The 21,472-nt window shown below is 31.9% G+C and overlaps 1 protein-coding gene across 5 annotated transcripts in view; it reads right to left on the bottom strand.

Moving 5' to 3' along the window:
* Positions 1–21,472, bottom strand: part of LOC130891767 (ephrin-A4) — a 408,512-nt gene that overhangs the window by 241,009 nt on the left and 146,031 nt on the right. For 2 of the 5 annotated variants that reach the window (XM_057796725.1, XM_057796728.1), the window contains one exon: positions 2,595–2,649. The exons of the other annotated variants lie outside the window; for them this stretch is intronic. The gene's annotated coding sequence lies outside the window, so the exon portion shown is untranslated. The remainder of the gene's footprint in view (positions 1–2,594; positions 2,650–21,472) is intronic. 5 annotated transcript variants of the gene reach the window in all.

Raw genomic sequence — 21,472 nt, 5'->3', positions numbered from 1 at the left:
AAATTAAATTTCCCTCCTTTTAGAAAATTTTCCCAATTCTTCTAACTAACAAGTACTTAACTGATAACGAGGAACAATTTTCATAAATTTAATTAACTCAATTATAGTTATTGTACTAAAAGTTAGTCGGCTTGAAAATGTAATTTTCAGAAAATCGCAGAGAAAACAACTTGATTTTCTTTTATCCTATGCCATACTTAGTTTTTTCAATTCCACTCAGAAATAATAATCATTGCTCTTTTATCTTTTCATCCTCTTACTTCGTTATTACAAATTAATCGCATTGAGGGATTTCTCAAGAAAATATTAGGCCCCTCTGAAGAGCAATAATGTACAGTCTCAGATAAAACTCGTGAATACTTTTGTAAGGTTTCTTCGATCGAGAATTATAATACAGTCTTTTTTCTTTTAGCACGTGAAAATCTTTGAACATTTTCTCAATAAATGAATTTGTTGTTGGTTTTAAGTACTTTTAATTAAAAATTACAGAGTCAAGATGCAAATTTCTTCCAATATGTACCAATGCTGATTCCTCAAAAAGGATCTGGTCCAAAGTAGATTGCTTTGACCTCTTTTTTCGTTATTTTATCCTTTTACTCCAGTGTGCCCTACCCACTAACACGGCAACAAAGTTCTTCCTGACTCCTGACTACTTCGTTGAGTATTTTCAAACTATTTTAGAACCAATTACAGAAAATTTTGGTGTTTTATTAACTGCATGTCTATCCCACATAATAATTATTCTCTGACTTCTATTTTTCTTATTGATATTGAATTGAGCTCATCACTTAATTGCGTGAATTTTTGCTTGATTATGGTTGGATGGTTGGAGTTTTTCTCAAGCTTTCAGAATACTTACATATTTCGTTCCAAGTCTATACACATCTGTCAGTTTCTTTTTTAGTCTGTTTGTATACCATTTAATGATATTTTTTCCCGTCTAGTAATAGTGTTAAGATACATATTTCGTTATCCGTTATCCGATAAATAGTTATGTCAATAGGTCTTACATTGGCAGCGTACATCCACATTAGGATACTTATAATGCAGTCCAATTTTTTTCTTGCGAGTTTCTCCGTACCATTAGAATACTACTATGTTTGCTTTGTGTTATTTCCTTTTCGTGTTGTTTCACAGGAGTTAAATATCCAGCGTCATACTTTTTGTTTCCATTAAACTTATTTTCTATAAAGTTTCTGTAAAAGCAGTTTTTTCTCACTCTTCCATATGAGGATTTGGGAACATTAATAGATTCTCAATGTTATACACAACATTTATTTATATACAGGGTCTTATGGGGAACGATGTAGGCATACATGTCTTAGTGCAATGTTTGTTGGATTTTGAGATACGGTTAATTTTGTGTTTTATTCTTTTATGAGAGTTTTACTGCCGTTTGTATGAAATAAAACTAAAACAACAAGTTTTAAGTAGTTTATTGCCCATTAATGCGCATAAGGAGTCTCTAGCCAATCAAATAAAAGCTACAATACGTTAAAAAACATACTGATTATCATGGTATAACCTCAAAAATATCAGTTATTTTTTTCGAAAACAAGTTAGTTTTCGTAGCTTTAAAACACGAAAAATACCAATGCCATTTTTATACAAAATACTTTAAAATTGACCGAAGTTAGTACAAACATAAAATTTACACGTTGAGAGCGCTATCCTCGAAGGAGATTACTCAATGCCCAAAGCTCGAGCATGTATTCGTAATCAAGGAAGGTCATTTTGAGCACCAAAGATATTAATTTCAAAAGTTATGTTTTAATTCTGTGGATGTTGAGCGATAAAAACGATCTCTCTGCCATCGCGTGAGGTTTGATTGCAACGTGTGATTTTTATGTTCGTGCTAACTTCGGCCAATGATTTTTGTCTTTTTGTAAAGATAAAAGAACAAAGATGTTTTGAAAGTATTTTGGATAAAAATAGCATTGGTTTTTTTCTGGTTTTAAAGCTACGAAAACTAATTTGTTTTCGAAAAAAATAACTTTCTGATATTTTTGAGGATATTACATGATAATTAGTATTGTAGCTTTTATTTGATTGACTAGAGACTCCTTATGCGTATTAATGGGCGATAAACTCCTTAAAATTTGTTGTTTTAGTTTTATTTCATACAAACGGCAGTAAAACTCTCATAAAATAAAAAACACAAAATTGCACATATCTCAAAATCCAACAAAAATTGCACTAAGACATGTATGGTTGAAAACACTAAATGCCTACATCCCCCTAGGACCCTGCATAATCAAAGTCACACAAAACTCAATGAATCATCAAGAGAATTTGTACAATGTATATCAACATTAAATTATTCAGTTTTGTGTCAACCTAACCTAACCTTGGGTCATCTATAAAATTTGTTTCTGTTCAATATTCAATTTAAAAATTTAATTAATTTGAAATTTTAAAGACGAAAGAAGGAAGGAGATTTTTGTATAGCACTTTATTATATCACTTTGTCATTGAATATTTGAGGAAGAGATAAGAGAATAGAAGTATAATTGTTTTGAGAGTTTTGCCTTTCAGTTATTTTTATTACTAGAAAGATATGACAACGATTGATATAATAATCAGTATGCACTTACTTTCGCGTTCTTTTACTTTTGAGATTTATATTCAAGATAATAGAACCCACTGTACCTGAAACAAATGAAAGTTGAGAAAGTGTGTATAGATAATTGGATGTTGTATCTAATCATAAAGAATAAGATTCTTATATAATATTTTTGTACAATTTTGCCAAGTTGAATAAGTACAGTAAGATATATAGAGAATAAACTGCTTATCAAAACTCTTTCTCTAAAAATATTCACTTCGAAAAAAAAAATTCATAATCAAAATTGGATTTTAATAAAAATGGTTACTGAATTTCATGCTAAAGAAATTAAAATTTGTGAAAGTAGAATAACCCTTAACAGGGAAGATGGGACTTTTAGTACATCATCGGAAAGGTGGCTCAGTTAGGCCAGAGCGGAAAAGAATCGATAATTTGGGCCCATTTTCAGACAATGGATGTGTGACCAAATTATACACTACTTTAAATGGGTATAAATCTTTTCTCTCCTCTATCTACGATGATCACCAGACAACATGGGTAACAAAAAAATTAGAGCGCTTTACAACGTTCTAAGTTACGAATATTAAATAAGCATTGAGAACAGCTATAATTACAAAAACACTCCGATCCCCTCCGAGATGTGGAAGGTCAGTTTTCAAACTAGATGTATTAAAGTTAGGATTAGAACAAAAATCATCTGCCTTTATCTGCCTATCCGATCATAACACCGCGAAGAAAGGAAGGGATCAAAGTACGCCTTCGTTTGTTGCATTACCTTGTTTATCCATTAAGCTTGAATAGTACACATCTTCTCGTCAAAACAATTTTAATTTGAGTTTAGTCTGTCCCATTCCATATACATTTTGACAACTATCCATAAATTTATTAAAAATTAATGAAATTGCAGCTGTTGGATCTTCTTGCTTGTTAGTACCTCTAGTATAGGAATCGTTAAACCTCAAAGCCGAAAAATGATAATGGAAAATCATTTTTGGTTCACCAATGATCGAAATATATCAAGTCGGAGCCATCTGTCGCGAAAAGAGTTTGTTTATTGATTGAACAAAGTGATTCTCAAATTAAAAGCTACAACTTCATCGAAATTTCATAGTTACAATAATAAAATTACGGTTATTAATATAAAATTGCGAACATAGATTACTCCGAGTGATATTTAGAGTAAAATAAAAATTGTAATTCTAAAAGCACCAGCAAACAAAAACAAAGTAATCCTAATGAGGCTTCCAGTTCACCAGGGTATACCAAAAAATACCAAAAGACGATTCCATATCTATGGAACGAATGGCTAATAAATCAAATGGAGTCTTACTGGAGGAATACTCCAGGCCAACGACAATCCAAAATATCCATAACCATATCAGCTAAGAAATCTGAAAAACTTCTCGTGATGACCAAAAACGACATGAAACTGGTAGTCGGTTTTCTGACAGGTCAATGTTCTGTCAAATACTACCTTAAGACGATGTTTCAGATTCTGCGAGCAAGCCATGGAAACCGCAAAGCATTTATTCTTCGAATATCCTGCCCATTCCGTTTAAAGGCTTGAGTACCTCGTAGGAGTAGTACCAACAACTAGGGAAGTGGAACACAAAAACCCCCCAAAAAATTACCTTCTTTGGGAGGAGTCTATGTATTTTGGAAGCAGAACAATAAGATGCAGAGTCTTGTACAAAATATCTATCTATCTAGGTATAGGTGCAGAGTGGCGGTAAATCCAAAGGAACTCCAAAGCACTACACCTGGTTGCGATTGAGAAATAGAAGACGACGATGATCTGCGGCAATTAAAGCCATCTCACATTCCAGACTATTTAAAAGGTGTGGGATTGATGAACCAACTGTAAACACTGGGTTCTCCAGTATCGCAGCAGGAGAGGGGGACACAATAGATCCTTTGGGTTGCAGTGAATACCGGAGAAAGTCCCGGAATCTATAAGTATATTTTGTTCTTCACGTCATTGTATGTAGTAATTTTTAAACATTGATAATTTCAGCGAACAATAAAATATAGTTATCATATTGATTTATCTCTATTGCAATGATCTCTGATACTTATTTAATGGCTTCAATGAGATCGAAGCCGGAGGTAGAGACTAGTTCTTTATACTTTTAATTTTAGAAAAGTATTTCTAAATAACGTCTGCCAACGGGCCTTTATATGATCCGTATAAATTCGAAAAATAGTATAAATTCATTTTGTAGTATTCGTCAGAAATGAGTCGATAAAATTCAGCCGAGTACATGATGATGATCTACTCAATTTAATAATCCTTGTTTAATTGTTTAACAGACGTTGAGTAAATTTGTTCCATCCACAATTGTCGACTAAATTCTTCGCCCCAGGGTTGCCAACTTTCTGTGTACGTATATGTATTCGATGTTCCGGTCGGCATGTTTCAATATTTATTTTAAGTTTCGACTTTCTGATAATCGAGTTGATACGAATCCGGACTATTATTTGTGCAACATGAAATTTTTTTAAAAAAGCATATTTACCATCTAAATATGCAAAAAAGTAGAACACACGTTAATTGATCAGCAGAATAGTCCAAAACAAGTTTCAAGACTCTCTACGTCTTTTACGTCGTTCATATAAAAATTTTATAACTTTGATAACTTTGAATAAATTATCGACTAACCAGTGAAAACTTATTCATACAGTATTTAGGGACACAATATTTTGGTTAATAGGAATTGTCATGTGGAAGATTCCCAAATGAAGTGAAGACGGTGCTTTCATAGATAGTATTTCTGAAACCAATGTGGCAGCTGGGGATTTTGTTTTGTAAGTACTTTTTATTGAAATAAATAAAAACAAAAAGTAAGGTTCTAAATGATCTACAGCCTCGAGAGTAGGTCCTAGGATTAATCCGACAACAGTACCGGGAATAGGGATTTTTCACGACAACGCTCAATCCCACGTTACTCGCAAAAGACAGGAGATTTTGAAGCAGTTTGGGTGCACTGTTATGCTCCATCCCACGTACAGCCCCAAGCTAAAGGAATACTTAGGTTGCAATCACCTCAAGAAGGACGATGAAGTCCGAGTAAAGGTCATACGCTCCCTCGACGGATTGGCGAGATACCTACTGGAGCACCGTCTTCAAACGTGTGTAGTAAAAAGTAAAAATTATGTTGACAAATAGAAAACAGTGTAAGGTTTTCAACGATGTTTGAATGTAAAAAATATCGGAACCTTACGTTTGGTATTTACAACTTAAAAAAAATTGATAGTTTCCAAATGTAATAAAAAAATTTAAGTATTTTTCTCAATTTTTCAATATGACATGTTGTTATGTTGTGCATTGTAAAACATTCTAAAATATTAACATTAAATAATTGATTTAATGATACGAATTAATTTTTATTTTACATTTTATTGGTTCAATGAATATTATGTACTTTCACTTGATACATATTCATATGCCACAAATTTCTACGATATATACGATTTATATCAACCACGGTATTTCAAACGCATTGAGCTCTTTTGTTTGCTATCTAGTTCATTCCAACCAGTCTAATTTCACCTAATTAGATTCAGTTGAATGGGAATTGACTGTTTCATCTAATCAAGTTTATGCCCCAGATCTTGTACGACAAGATGTTTGGTTGCGTGGAAAATATTCCTCATTTAATCAAACATTTGTTGTATAGTAAACTTGGAATAGTTTGTAAACAAACAAGATTAACGATAACAAAATTGTGCTCGTTAGAAAATCATCTTCATATTGTACAAATCGACGTATTAATTTTAAAAGAAATGCAGTGGTAAAAGGACGTATTAAAATAATTAATGAAAAAATTAAAATAAAATGTTTGAAACTCTTCAGTAAACGCCAAAATTGTGTCTGCAGCAGAAGCAGACTTAGGCTCACTGTTGTTAATGAGAATTTTGTCTTTTGACGCATCTTGGAAAATTTAATGAATTGAGCCAATATGGCATTTATTCCGATCTCTACATTTTCTAAGTGGCAAAGAATTTGGATATTTGGATGCTGTCAAAATGCAAATGTGATTTTTGTCGGTCCAACATGGAAAATATGCCTACTAGATGGAAAAATGGTCTTGAGAAGGAATGTAATTACATTATTGATAAAAAATGAAAGCATATTCAGAATTAATTCGTTTGAAATTGTTTAAAGTAGAGAGATCTTCTATAGATCTACCTCTCCATACTGCGCTATAAAAATAAATCAGTTTTGTAATTTGAAGACACTATATAAAGACCAGCAAAACCTCTTTTGTATGAAGAAAACGTTTCCTCAACTAAAAATTTTTATGGTAATTCTCTGGCAGACAATCGTAAATGATTGCCTACAAAAATGTCAAAATTAAAAATTTCCTGTTCAAAAGACATACGCAATAAAAATGACATGATTTACTGTTTGGCCGGAGGTTTTCTATTACTTCCAGTTAATTCTCCGTAGCTGTATTAGCAGAGTGTGAAATATGCAAATGGGCCTTACTCGATGACGATTTGCATCAAATTTAACACACCTGTCTACCGATGTATTCAACCCCCCAGGTGATAGTTACGAAAAGTAATAATATTGTCGGCGTACAAGGTGGCTAATACAAAAATTGGTAAATTTTGAATAAAGAAAATTGTGAAAATTTTAGATCAGTTTACACACACACACACACACACGAAAACGTTGAAACAGTTGTTTCATTCAATAAATAAAAATTAATCATATTTGGATAATTTTATTCGTTTTTTTCTGTAAAAATTCTCGTTTTTCTGTTGACAGGTTCATAAAATATAATTTTATAAACACAACGGAGTTTTAAATTTTCAATATTTTATCCTTAGTGACTTGATAAAATACTACGAATAATTTGATGGCTGCTAATATTTTTGATATTCACGATATAGTTGATTGTCAGTGACAAGTTAAATTTTTATAAAGACCGAAGTAGGTTGTTGTTTTGAACTGATTTTTATAGAAAAGAGACCTAAAATAATCAAGACAAATTTGCACGAGAAACATATAAAAAGATCTAAGAAGTGAAAAGTTGAAGAAATATATAGAAATGTTTGAAGATAAAGATGATTATGTAATCAAAAATCTTCATCATACCCCGATAAGTGGTGAATCCGGTTCAATACTTCAGAAAGCAACCCTTTCTCAGAATTACTTCATTATAATTAAGATATATGTATAGTTTATCTGCGGTTTAGTGGAATCTTTCAAACTCTCTCACTGAAACTGAAAATATATTAAACCTTATCTAAAAAAATGATATCCAAATGCGGTTTCTCGGTACTTTTGTAGGTACTATCAGTTTTCACAAAGGACGACCGTATTTTATTAAAAATGGTTTCTGTGGTCAGTATATCACTAATTCTCACTATATGCTACAAAAAGTAAAAATCTGAATACTCTTGTGATTTCAAATTAATAAGACGCTTCTTTCCTCCAGACTATTTTCCTTTTTGGTTTGTTACGTAAAATCAAATCCGATTTATTTTTCCAAAATATACAAAATCTTCTACTTAACTTGTCACTCATCATTTTTATTCTGATCTGCGTTGCTAGCGGATCGAGAATTCTAAATATTGGCTCGCAACATTTTTCTTCAATGTGTTTCATCAGCCAATTTTCTTTTACACCCGTGTAAAAAGATAATTGCATGAAAACGCAGATCATTATTAACTAATGACCGCTACGAAGTAACTAACTTGAAAGTCCAGTTTGAAGGAATAGTATATCTTTGAGGAAATAATAATTATAATCTGCACGTTGGCAGTAATGTTCCGTTTTCTGTAAAAATATTTTCGAAGCTATTTTCAAGAAAAACGATGACTTGTGTTTTTAATAGACATACAAAAACTAAACTCCAAATAAATTTATTTACAAAATCTTTTTTTTATGTTAAGTAGGGTTTATACGAGGAAGGATTAATAAAAAACTGACTTATCAAGCTTCTTCAAACTTCACAGACTTAGTACAACGAGTTTCTCATTTTTTCAAACTAAAAAATAATTTTTCGGAAGTTCGGCTAAACAAGAGTGTCTGCCATTATTTCTTTATTTACAACAAGCATTTATATATCAATATAGTATCAATAATTTTTCTCCAGTTTGGTTTTTTTTGGAGACAAGTACGAAACTTATTGATTCGATCGTATTTTAGTTTCTGATATAAAATGGTGCATCCAAGTTTCATCTGCTGTGACATATCATTCACTTGGATTCCAATTGAATATAATCAAACATCGGTTTGAATTTTAAAGCAAGCATCAGCATGTATGACTTTGATACAATAAAATGCAATAACATAAAATGGTCTGACAAATAAAATACCTTTTGGGGTAGTGATGATATCATAGGAACTAGAATATAATTAAGTACAACCTGCAAAAAATCACGAAAGTATAGTAGAAAATAACGTGACCATTCGTCCCACTTTGGGCGGGATTGTACCGCTTGGAGACTGTCTTGTCTCGCTGACTCCAACGACAACAAAAATGTTGGCTTTTGCAAAACTTTATTTACTTATCAACAACGTAGACGCGGGATTGATACACAGGAACAAGCACTGTGTGAAATTTTAAATGATTATTTGATAAGTTTTATGTCTATAGGGCAATAAAGCAACTGATGAAGGATTTTTTCATTAATGAATAAAATATAGACCAGAGAAAACACAGTTTGTATCGCAGTTTTAAAAGCCATTTAGTTGCAAGAATGAACTTCCATAAATCTCTATTCCTATATTAAAAAACTAGACTTAGGACTTAAGAACAAGCGATTAGTTTGATGTTAACCACTTAGATGCAGCAATTGGGTTTTTTTCGCTACCTATAGGCAGTTTTGGAGAATATGATATGGTTTTCGATAACATCTGCAAGTGGATTTACCATAAATATTGACTCCGTCCTTGAAAAATTCTATTAGGCATAAGGTCAGATATTTGGTAGTTTTTCGTAATTCATTCGGTTGTTGTCAGTCTTGTCACGATAGTTTTTCCACAATCTTGTTGATCATTCCATTGTCAGAGCTGTACAGAGCTTTTTTTTGGTCGTACATGCGTTTCAGACATCATCGAAAACTATGTCTTTAAAAAGTATTTATGGATCAACATCTTCTAAAAACTTTTGTTGCAAAAGCATCGCGAGAATCTCCAAATAGTTTTTACAATTCCCTTCTCATAACTGGTTTTATTATCTTAGCCAGTATCTTCTAGTATTCATTAGAAGACTTCGCAAGAAATCCTTATTCGCTTTTGACATTAAAGATCTAATTGCTTCACTTATTTATAAAGTTAAAACTATTTCAAAACGATTCATTACGATTTTAAAACGTTAACTGGCTTTCGGGGAAATTTTAAAATATAATTACCATCGCAAGACATTGTTGGGCCTACCTACCTAGACACCGAAGTGACTAAGCAACGTCGCCAAGATATACGCCGTAAATAATGGCTAATTTAACTAGAATTATATAATCACCTTTACTTAGAGAATTCGTTGATGTTGTTAATATGCCAAAGAAAAAAATCACACATTTAATGATAATTATTATGCAAAATATAAAAGAACACTTTCAGTAACTAAACGATTCATCTTCATCAGCTGTTCAAGTTCATATTGGAGCATTTACTTACAAGTATTAAACATTTGAAGCAATATTAGTATATAAACGATATATAGCAGCTGTTTTCCATCATAAGATTAATTATCGATCATCTGCTTTCAATAGTTTCGATGGAAATATACAATTCAAGTTAGGCATTGTAGATACCAAAAAAATAAACTGTTAAGACACAACGTTAATTAGATACAAAGATTAATTAATCCAACCATCCGAATTATCGCGATGTGTTATTAATGGATTACTTGATAGAGCAATCAAACTAACTACAATCCTGAATCGTAACCCGAAATAATGAAGCAAAATTAAAAATTAATAACTACCCACCAACATGAATCTAATTTATAAGAATATAATAACAGATAAAACATTGAAACCGCTGAACTGAATTTCAACGAATAATACCACACACATTTTATGGCGAAAAAACCTGAATAATCAATATATTGTTTGGAACTAATATGAAAGTATGTCTTGTAACGAACCACTATTAAATAAAGTAATATACAAATATTAGAGAATATTAGAGAATGAGCTGGGATAAGAGAAGTAGGACGGTTATCTAGACTAGCTCAAGATAGAGCTGAACGTCAAGGGGACTTGATACCGGTACTCTAAGAAGAAGAAGAGCACTAACATTGAAAAATACGTTTCAAGAGCATTTCTCAGATAAATAAAAAGCAGCCATTGTACTTCAGAAGATTAAGAAATGAACAATTGAGGAAATTAAAGACATCAAAATGAAATGAAATATTGTAAACGATAAACAAGAAATTTTAGTTACCAATACCCGGTGGAAATTTTAGACAAATGAAAATTTTTCTATTGAAAAATGTAGATAAATAAAATATATATACTATTTGTAAGAAAAATGATATGAAAATTTATATAAAAGAAACTAAAAGTAATATAAAACCACACAGTGAATACCAATAGAACTGTGGTTGGATTCTTAGTGGATAACTTTGAAAACTATTCAAATAGAGACAAAATGTTTCATTAATAAATTCCACATATTTTTTTAAATTGTTAGTATGTAGATTAGACAGAGAGTTGGCTGGCAACTTTGTTAATAGACCTTGCATATATGATGATTCCTGCAGGCGTAGACCTTCGACCTTTTAATACGTTTTTGCCGAATCACTTTTCACAAAATGCAAAAAAAAACAAATAAAAAAATAGTAACCTTATGTTGAGAAAACAGCCTATTGGTGAAGATACACAGAAAATAGAATACTGACATGACATTTTGCACAAAATATTTCTTGTGACAAGTATCTTATGAAATATTGAATAGAGCACCAACATATGATTAAAGTAAAAATAATATCTGATACTTGTAATATTATCATCAATTTTAAAAATGAGTTGGTGAAGAAAAATCAACAGATTAATATTGAATCCTGAAATATTACTAAAACCAATGAATTTATTGAAACAAAATCAGATGATTATAATGATGAAATAATGACATTATCGAATGATAAAACAATTTAAGCAGGATCCTACGAGTCCGTATAGAAAAAAATCTTCCTAAAATATATGATCTGTCAAAACTGCACAAACCTGACATACCTCTTCGATCAATTGTACCAAGTCTTCAAACTGCATCAGCTAATTATTTGGAAAAGTCATAAATCGGTCATTTGAAAAACATCTCGTATCCAAAAAAATAAACTTTCGGATCTTAATTGACTTTGGATTCGGATTCAAACCACTCCTTAGCTTCTAGTTTTGATTCAGGATCATGCTGATACACCCTAGTCATCTACAATAGTTATATTTTTTGGTGTTAAGGTCCTTCAGATGGATTGACTTTGAGACCAGTTTAAAATGCAGTTTTACACTGTTGGAATATAAGGCGAAGAGTACTTGTACATTCTTAACAATAGTTCTGATATCACACCGTACAAAACAAAAAGTTTTATTACAGCAAAATATTTCATTATTGAAACAACGGAGAATATAGGAATGAAACTTCACAAGTTTTCATAAAGACGTAATCATTTTTTATTGAGCGACAAAAGTTATTGAAAAACCTCTAAAAATGCATTAAGACCACTGTGTAACCGTTTATGCAGAAAAAGGACTCAAAACAATAGCTAGAGATATTGCTAAGAACTAAATCAAAACTTGTGGATTCAAGCGACATCAGAACGAATATCTTGAATTCATAATTAAGTTTGTAAAATCATAACAAGGTATCGGTTGTCTTAAAAATAATAGAAGTATATAAGAAAATAGCAGCTGGGCAGCTCCGATATTTTCATAAATCTTTGTGCTTCGCTCTATGAAGCTGTCATAAAAGTTTAGGAATACTATTGTTAGATATTTATATGTATACAGAATTACTGCAAAATAATTAGAATTACTATGAAATTTAATACATTAAAACTTTTATGAAATGCATTAGACGAGTAATTCAATACGTTTGAACTTACCCACTATAATAATAATTATGTTGGGTAAATATTAATTTGAAACTGAGAGAGAAGAAGAAAAAGTATGTTTTCACTTATCAAGTAACTATTTTTCCGGATTCTAATTTTTTGAAATATGAACTCATTCAATTCCAAAACAACTAACTTTCATAAAGTTCGTAATAGGATGCAAACTTCCGTTTTGGAAAGAATAGTTTTTAATAAACAAGTTTATAATTTGGTCCTGTATGACACATTTTATTTACGGACTTGTCCTGTCCTAAAAGTTTGCCGACCCCTGGTCTAGGCCGTTCTCGTCGAGTCATTTTTTTGTTTAAGAGAATGTTAAGGTTCTTATTTTCCAATCGTGGTCACGGTATTTTTTATGGGTGTACGTAATGCCCGGTAATTACCTCTTTAGCCGTTGTTATCGGCTGGTTTAACACCTAAAACAATGAAAAAGAGTATTCACAACGAGCGTCAACGTGTCTTGATGCCCATCGATTACAGAGCGGTCCATGTAAAAACTATTTGAATATCTTTTAAAATTTATGACGTAAAATTGTATACTATTGTCAAGTGAATCTTACTTTGAAGAAACCATCGTCAATTGTATCCCTTCTTTTTCTTTGAATTTTCTTGCTGGTCTCACTATTTTTTTCTTCGAATACTGTTATTATTATTAGTTTTTATCTTATGGAAATCATGTTTGTATATTATTAATTATGGAGTTTGTTCTATTTTCATGCAGACTTGTGATTTGAAATACAATAATGAAGTATACAGACCTAAATTTAATGGCAGTTTAGCAGATAAGTAAATTTTCTGAGATTGACAATACTTTTGCTATGATTATTACATTAAAGTAAATGAATAATGAAACATAATTTCTGTGGTTGAGCATTTGAAGAAAACGAGGAAAAGTTACTTGAATATTATTCTGAAAATCATCCACTGCAGGGTATGGTTTGTGAGCGGTTCTCTGATTCGGTGAACATGGATAATGCTGAACACCCTTGGCCGTCATTTATTGTAACTAATCAAGAAATGATTAATAAAATTCGTACTCTTATACTTAATGGATAAAGCTATCTTCAAGGAGGATGTCTTGGTTGCGCAATGCTGATCAAAAGTTCGCTTCCATCGAAATGTTTGGATCCAACGAAGTGACTTAGATGATCTGATTCACATGAGCGACAAAATTATAGGTAATAATTTGTATATAAGTCGATAGCAAAATAAAACTAGTAGGCAGCAAGCCCGGATTACATATTATTATTAGAAGTCCTTTACGTAGCAGAACGCACCTTGGAGAAGCGTGCTTACGAATTAGGCAAACGAATTCAAAGATGAATAAGGAAGGAAAAAGAGTAAAGAAACATCTCCGTAGGCAGAAGAAAATCACTTAATGCAGACACGAATAGGAATTTATAGAAGTTTGGTGTTTGCGACAGAATCAAAGCTCCACAAGAAGCAAGTACATTATTTGAAATACGACTAAATCTTGAACCTTTCTCTAAATCTAATAATAAGCAAAATAAAAAAAAATATAGAGAACTATTCAAAATCAAATATTTGAAAAAAAAAAAGCATCAATATAGAATAGGTTTTATTTTTCAGTTGGCTGAGTTTGGCAGTGATCGAGAAACTGAATTTTATTTATATAATTAAATTAGCAATTCCAATTATTTGAAGCCGTTTCATTTTATTTGAGCAATATGTTATTTATTAAAACATTCAATATATTTGATAGAAATCCAAATTGGATGAAGAATACCAAACACACAGGCCACACAAAATCAGTGTACCAAGGCTGGTATTGTAGGGAATACTTATTTTTCGATATTTATCTGATATAGCCCAGATTTATCCTAATATCCACGATGATTCATTCACTTCCATACTATGCTTCTAGATAACAATGAGACTGTAGAAGATCAATGAATACTGCAAGACAAAGTAGAAATATAATAAGCAAACATAGACAGGGGACGGGCGACAATTAATCTATTTTATTAGACTAAAAATTATATATTATTATTTCACCTGCACCTAATGAAGAAAAGGTTGAAAACAGCTGCTTTGTTCCGAAAAAATGACATATTTTTAACACAACTTCCCAATAATTATAAGAAAAAGCATTTTACACCGAGGATTATGCAATACCGAAACAAATAATGATATTTGACATGAAATGCTCTTTACCAAAACATCTAATGGCAAATTCAAACATCGTAGACCTCATTAATTTATTTCAAAATTAATTATACAATTTATTTATGGGATAAAAACTGTTAACTTAAAATTTTAATAATAACATATATAAATTCCATATTTTGTCCTTAAATATCAGAAGAAAAATAATTATCCAATTTTAACGACATGTATCTTCCTCTTTTCATAATTCTCTGTATTCTATCAGCAGCAGGTTGGGTATAGTCATGCCAAGCACGTTTATAGTGACAATTTAATTGGTATTTATTGAACATATCCAGATTTATGAAATAGCTACTTTTATTATTGGAAATATTTGAAATATGTCGGTTTCGTTAGAATAGTAGCAATTATTCCTTATTCCCGTACTCTGCTGGTACATTTTTACGTTTAAACATGTAAATTGTTTCTATTTTCTATCAATAATTTATTTCAAAATTCCAAATAAATAGCCTTCAATTGAAAATTGTTTCAATTACTAATCACCAAATTGCCGTTTAAGACTTGGTATATTTGGTAGCAGCTCTTCACTACCCATTTTGTACATTTCACCTAGAAAAGAAAGTTTAGTCCCAAAAGTATTCAATTACTCTATGAATTCTCAATAAACGAAATATTCAACTCCGCAAAAGCTCCTACATCGTCTTTTGCATAATGAACAGTTGACATATCTAGCCAAAACACAAAATTCCCCAATACTTATTCTTCATGAACTGCATTAATTTGAAACCATTATAAAATACACTTCTGAATATACTTTCTTGACTTTCTAACAATAATAACTCTTTTTATTCGTTGTTTCACTCCTATCAAAAGTAAAATATGACTCGTTATTCATAATGATTTCAAAATCTTTAGCGGGTTGTCACTGAGACTAAGTTTTGATATTTGTGAGCCGATTTCTCTAATTTTTGAACTACATTCTGTTCTTTTAGAATGTTACTTACACATTTCTCAACTTTCCGCAATCGACGTATTTAATCACCATGCGTAAATAGACACAATCCATTTTGATTATCTCGAATTCGGGCCTCTACTGTGGGCATGTAACAACAAATTCAAACTTGTCGATTTTTGACGTGAGTATCCACATAATAGCTTACAATGTGACATGATAATAAACAACTGTTTCGATTTATAAACGTGCGAGGGAGAGAGCAAAGAAAGAGATGTATCACTCCTTGTATATTGGTTAAGTCTTTGAAGTAAAAGTATTGAATCTCATAACGTTGAACAGTCATTAATGATTCTTCAAAACATATATTAAACAATGTGGCGTTTTTTATTGATGACGTGATTTCTAAAGGCCGCTTGGAATGATGCAATACAACGTGCAATTCAATGCAAGACGCAGTATTTCTTGATCAAGAGCATGCATGCATGAAATTCAGTTGGTTGTTTCATGCAAAATCTTGCACTCGCAACATTATCCATTTGGTGCAAGTTGCAATTCTAGGAAGAGGTCAAGTTACTGTTCGCGTAACAACCAACCTGTCCATCAGGCTCCAAAAGCGAGACAGCAGCAATTATTCACTAACCACTTTATTCTTGTTCATTCAATTAGCACTTTTTTAAACCGCTAGTTCAGATAAATATTATAAATGATACACATTATAATAGTCGGAGAGATGGTCGCTACTTCGACTAAGGTACTTTCCCAAGGCAGAAATTTCACAAATCTATTTTTAATTAGACAATTTTGAGTATAAAAAAAAATTGTCAGATGATTTGCTCGGTTGCAAGTGTCTGTAAAAGTCTACAAAAGTCAACCGACTCGGTAAGTTTCTGGTTGTCTTTATTAGAAAAAAAAACTAACCAATCACTTTAGAATCATTTCTTTAATTATTGTGAAATAGCTTATAGGCCCATAAAATTCGACTTGGAACTTATAACAGCGTCTCTTATTAGAATTTCACTTTTTAATCATGCATTCGGAAGAATATGTAGTTGAAACAACGTACGGAATGAGGAAACAAACTAAAAAAAGAAATTTTAATTACATTTGAATATTGATTAATACAAAACACGCGTTGAAGATCCATAAGTATAAGAACCTTAATTAAACGAGGCGGAAACTAAACATACGGTCAAAAAAAATTTGAAAAAACTGCTATTATTTAGCAACTCACATAGCTGTAAGTTCTGAGATTATAAAGTTTCACATTTTTAATGTTGAACGTACTCAGAATGTGATAACAAGTGTTTACAGATACGTAAACATTCATCTTGGTGAAAAAATGGTTTTAAAACGCCAACATTTTGGTACGATCATTTTAGATGAATTTCGACGTGGATTGAACCAACAGCAGTGTGCTGATCAACTCGCTTCGACTTTTGGTGATGAAGCATTATTTCGAGCCACCGTGTTTGCAAATGAAATAACATCGATGCCTGCCAAATTAAAGTTTCAAGTTGTTTATGTCGCAAAAGATTCCAAATTTGTTCTGAACAGAATTCATTGATTTTTTACTCTTTGTTTGTGGATTTTCACTTTGTTCGATAAATTGTGGCCTACTCAACGTATTAATACCTAATCAATTTTTATTTTAGGTCATTTTTGTATGTTATTTCAGTGTTAGTTAATATTTTTCATGTACACGTAAAAGAACACGAGATGATAAAGATCCACATATCGAAATCAAATAGAAATGTCCACTATACAAAAATATCCTTTCTACTCCACTGATTTATTTCTACCTTCTCATAAAATAACATACAGTCGACGAAATAATACTGCCAATGGCCCAATGAACAACCGTTTGAAATGAGAAATTAACATCACTTAAATTTCTTCGTAATATTTATCACAAGATAAGTATTTCTGATGTAATGTTTAACTTAATGAATCTTCTTATTTTGTATATGTATAAGTTGTCTTAAAGCAACATGTATCTTCAAGAAGATACATGTTTGATGTGAATTAACATAATCATTTTGTTCTTATAAAATCCGCCAAAGTTTTGGAGTAATGTTTGGTTTTTGTCTAATTGAATATCTCTTAATTTTCATATCTTGTTATAAATCTTTAATACAAATCCAGGTTAAGAAATAACGTACATTTGCAGAGAAAAATCAAATATATAGAGTTTGAACATTAAGAGAAATAAAAAACCACACGACCCCAACAAAAGAACTAGACATTGTTCAAGTTGCAGTTCACTCTAAGTAATTTTTCAACCCTTCAAAATAATAGAAATATCTTTCTCCTAGAAATAGGCGTTTACGTTTGTAATGACGTTATCGTCTGATGAAAATATGTAAATCTTCAAAGTTAGAAAAGAGAATAAAGTCACATAGGGCCAGATCTAGTTACTGTGGACGGTCAACCAATTCGGAGTGCAATTCGTAAATTTTAGCCAGGTAGATCACCGAAGGTGCGTTCTCCTGGTAGATAAGCACTTGTTCTTTTTTCAAATTCGGTCGCATTTTTGCAATTTTTTCTTTTAACTTCTCAAGCAATGATGCATAAGGTTTTCCTGAAGACTGTTGATATGTTTATCTATCCCAAAAATGGGCGCTATCACTTTTTTGTTCGGTAAAACCGTTTTTGTCATTTGAAGAGCAGGTTTACCCTTTGAAATTAACTTTCTTCGCTATTTTTTTTCATTTCAGAAACATAGCAGCTTCATCTGCATCAATGAACCGAGGCGAAAAATTCGTATCATTCTGCATAGAAGGCATCTATAAGATGACTTTGGTTGAAAGATGACTTTGGTTGAAAGTTAGCAAATGTGGCACCTAATGCGCGGATAACTTCAGCGTACAGAATTCTTCAGTCATTATATGAAAAATGGGTCATTTTGTATCAAGGTGTAGACAAAAGCAACAGTGAAATTGGATGAACACTGATTTTATTGACAGCTAGATAACTTGAAAAAACGTCAAGTACTAAAAAAGTCATTGCAAACTACGCAGACGCGGTATCATCTAATTACTGTTCTAACTTCACGATGACACATTATGTACCTCGAGACTGTCAACAACAGACAATTGAATAAAATATTTGCATTCGCATCGGCAAATTTTAGAAAAATGACATTCGTTACATCACTAATAGATATGACATATAAAACTCTTAGCCCTGAATTTTTCACTTTCACTGTCGTCCTCATTTAGATTTATAAATTAAAATTCAAATCTCACTCTGGATTTTAACTTATACCACATATTTTCAATAGGGTTGAATATACAATAGTATATAACTTTGTTCGTGGGGCTGAATCCGAATCCGCACTTTCAAAATTGTCGATCGCGGGGACGACAATTTACTTGTTGTGGAAGTTGTGGAAATTGAGTGCAGGGTAAAGTATACAGCCCACAGTGATTCGAAACCGATTATCCCCTGGACATGGCATTATAATATTACTTGAAGAATTGAATTGATGGAAAAGTATTTTGATGTTTTTAATCAAAGGATAAGGTTCCTCCAACACTCAATTAAATGAAGTTGTCCTCAGTTATACACTAACGGTAGTGCTTTCGTCCAATAATTTATTCTATCTATTGTGTTCCCTTTTTTATGTGGCACTAGGGGATGCTCAAATTTTATAGCAGATCTATCACTTCCACTTCATTCACAAAGTTAAGGATATATAATACTTCAAAGTTTCGTAGTCTCTAGTGTTATAGTTTAAATTTCTTATGATGTCTATTATGGTTTTCGGAAAGTCTGTGAAATCTTACTGTGAGATCACGCGTCAGCTTAACATGCAATAGAAGTTTAATGCGAGTTACTAGATTGGTTTTGTGAAACTGTATTTGAAGTGAAATTTTGCAAAACTTCAGCAGACCTACGAAGCTAGTGATTTGTTAAGAGCCTAGGGGATCTCTTACGCATTGTCAGAGTCGATAGAAATTAAACTCTGCAGCAGAAGACCTTCGATAATGAAAGTTTGATAATAAACGACATTGTAACCAAAAAAATATTACTGTGGGTTCTTAATATCTTTACTTGACTAACATAAGACCTTTCCTCTTCCCTAAATTGAAAACTCATCTGGAGGGATGTTATTTTGGGACGGCAAGAAACATTTAAGCTTAAGATTGTAATCGATTCCATTACTAATTTTTTGATGATGATATTTGAATGATATCATTCTCTATGCATCCCATCCCAAGTTTTATCTACACTAGTTATTTGGGATAACCCACTGCCTCTTCAGGGATAACCACAAGTAAGTATCGGATGTTTATTAGAGCCAAGACGAAATATTTTGGAGCGAAAAGTACATTAATACATAATGTACTACGTAAGAAAGTTGATGTGCTTCTTAAATAAATTATTAGTATGGTTCCAACGTTTTTTTTTTTTTCGCGCTTGTCCCGATTCATTTATAATTTTCGTTTGGCTGATATGATTTTACCGATACATTCTGTACATCTACCGTCTACGAACTCGTGTTCGAGCCTTGTCGAAAAGGTATACCTCATAATAAATATTGATGTGTTGTGAAAGATTGTTTTTATTTTCTTGAGAATGTAAGGTAGTTAAAGATGAACTAGATCTTAAAAGATATAAATGATAAATTGTAAATGGGTTCGCCATTAACGTTACTAAGTACTTTTTTGCCTACAATTGTACAAGGAATTAAAATTATTCGTTTAAAAAGTATAATTACCAGACTTCCTCATTTAATATTAAACATAGATTTGCACAAAAATGTAAAAGAAATTTGATAATTTAAACATTAATACAGTTCTTACGAGACGCGCCATACATTAGAATCCAAATGAAAGAATAGAATGATGAGAACTCAAAAACTATTCACGATAAAACTGGTTATTTGGTTCCATTCGTCAAAACACTACTTTCAGTACATTATTCTTCTCCCATTCTTTCAAATACCTTTTACACAGCATCGAGTCTTGCTGTAAGATAAATTTTCTGCCAATCAGCCTTCTTTGGTCAAAATCTCTTCAATTTTTACCAGGTTTACAATCGCCGTTTCTCCAAAAGCCATCATCGATCCTCCACCGTCTTATACGAGATCTGCACAAAAGTACTTTTCTCTTACATCCAAAAACCTCAAACTTTGACTCAGTACTCCAAAACACTCTCTCCCACTCTTCATGCGTCCAATGTTTTTTAGCCTATTGCAACCTATTAATTTTATTTTGTCTTAAAAGTCTTAAAAATATGTTTCTTCGCTGCTACCCTTCCAAAAGGTCTGCTTATCTCAATCTCCTTTTCACTTTAGTAGTACTTAAAGAACGATCCCTAGAATTATTGATCTAAGCTGCTATCTCTTGGCCCGTGAGTCGACGATCACGTTTGTTTGTGGTTGTGGTTTTTCTAAGTCGCCCGAACGATTTATATCGCCATGGCTCCCGGTGAATGAATATTTTTTATTCGGCGGCATTGGTACTGTTATTTCTGCCAAGACTATGGAAACATGCGATTAATTCACCAGTTTCCAACTATAGTTTCTTGGTTTTACCCATTTTATATACTCGTACGAACATCATTTTAAGATGTCTTGGCCCAAAAAGTATAAATCACATCACGTCGGACTGAACTCCAATCATAAACGCCAAAAAAACAATTCACAATTAAAGAATTTTGAGCAAATCAGCCAGTACTTGCAGAACATAAACATGCGGACACTATTATTTTTAATTTGTTAGATACCGTGTCGAGCTTCGCTTCATAATA

Source organism: Diorhabda carinulata, chromosome 3 (assembly GCF_026250575.1).
Source record: "Diorhabda carinulata isolate Delta chromosome 3, icDioCari1.1, whole genome shotgun sequence".
NCBI lineage: Eukaryota > Metazoa > Arthropoda > Insecta > Coleoptera > Chrysomelidae > Diorhabda > Diorhabda carinulata.
The sequence above is the reverse complement of the archived record's forward strand: the minus strand, read 5'-3'. Positions and strand labels throughout refer to the sequence as shown.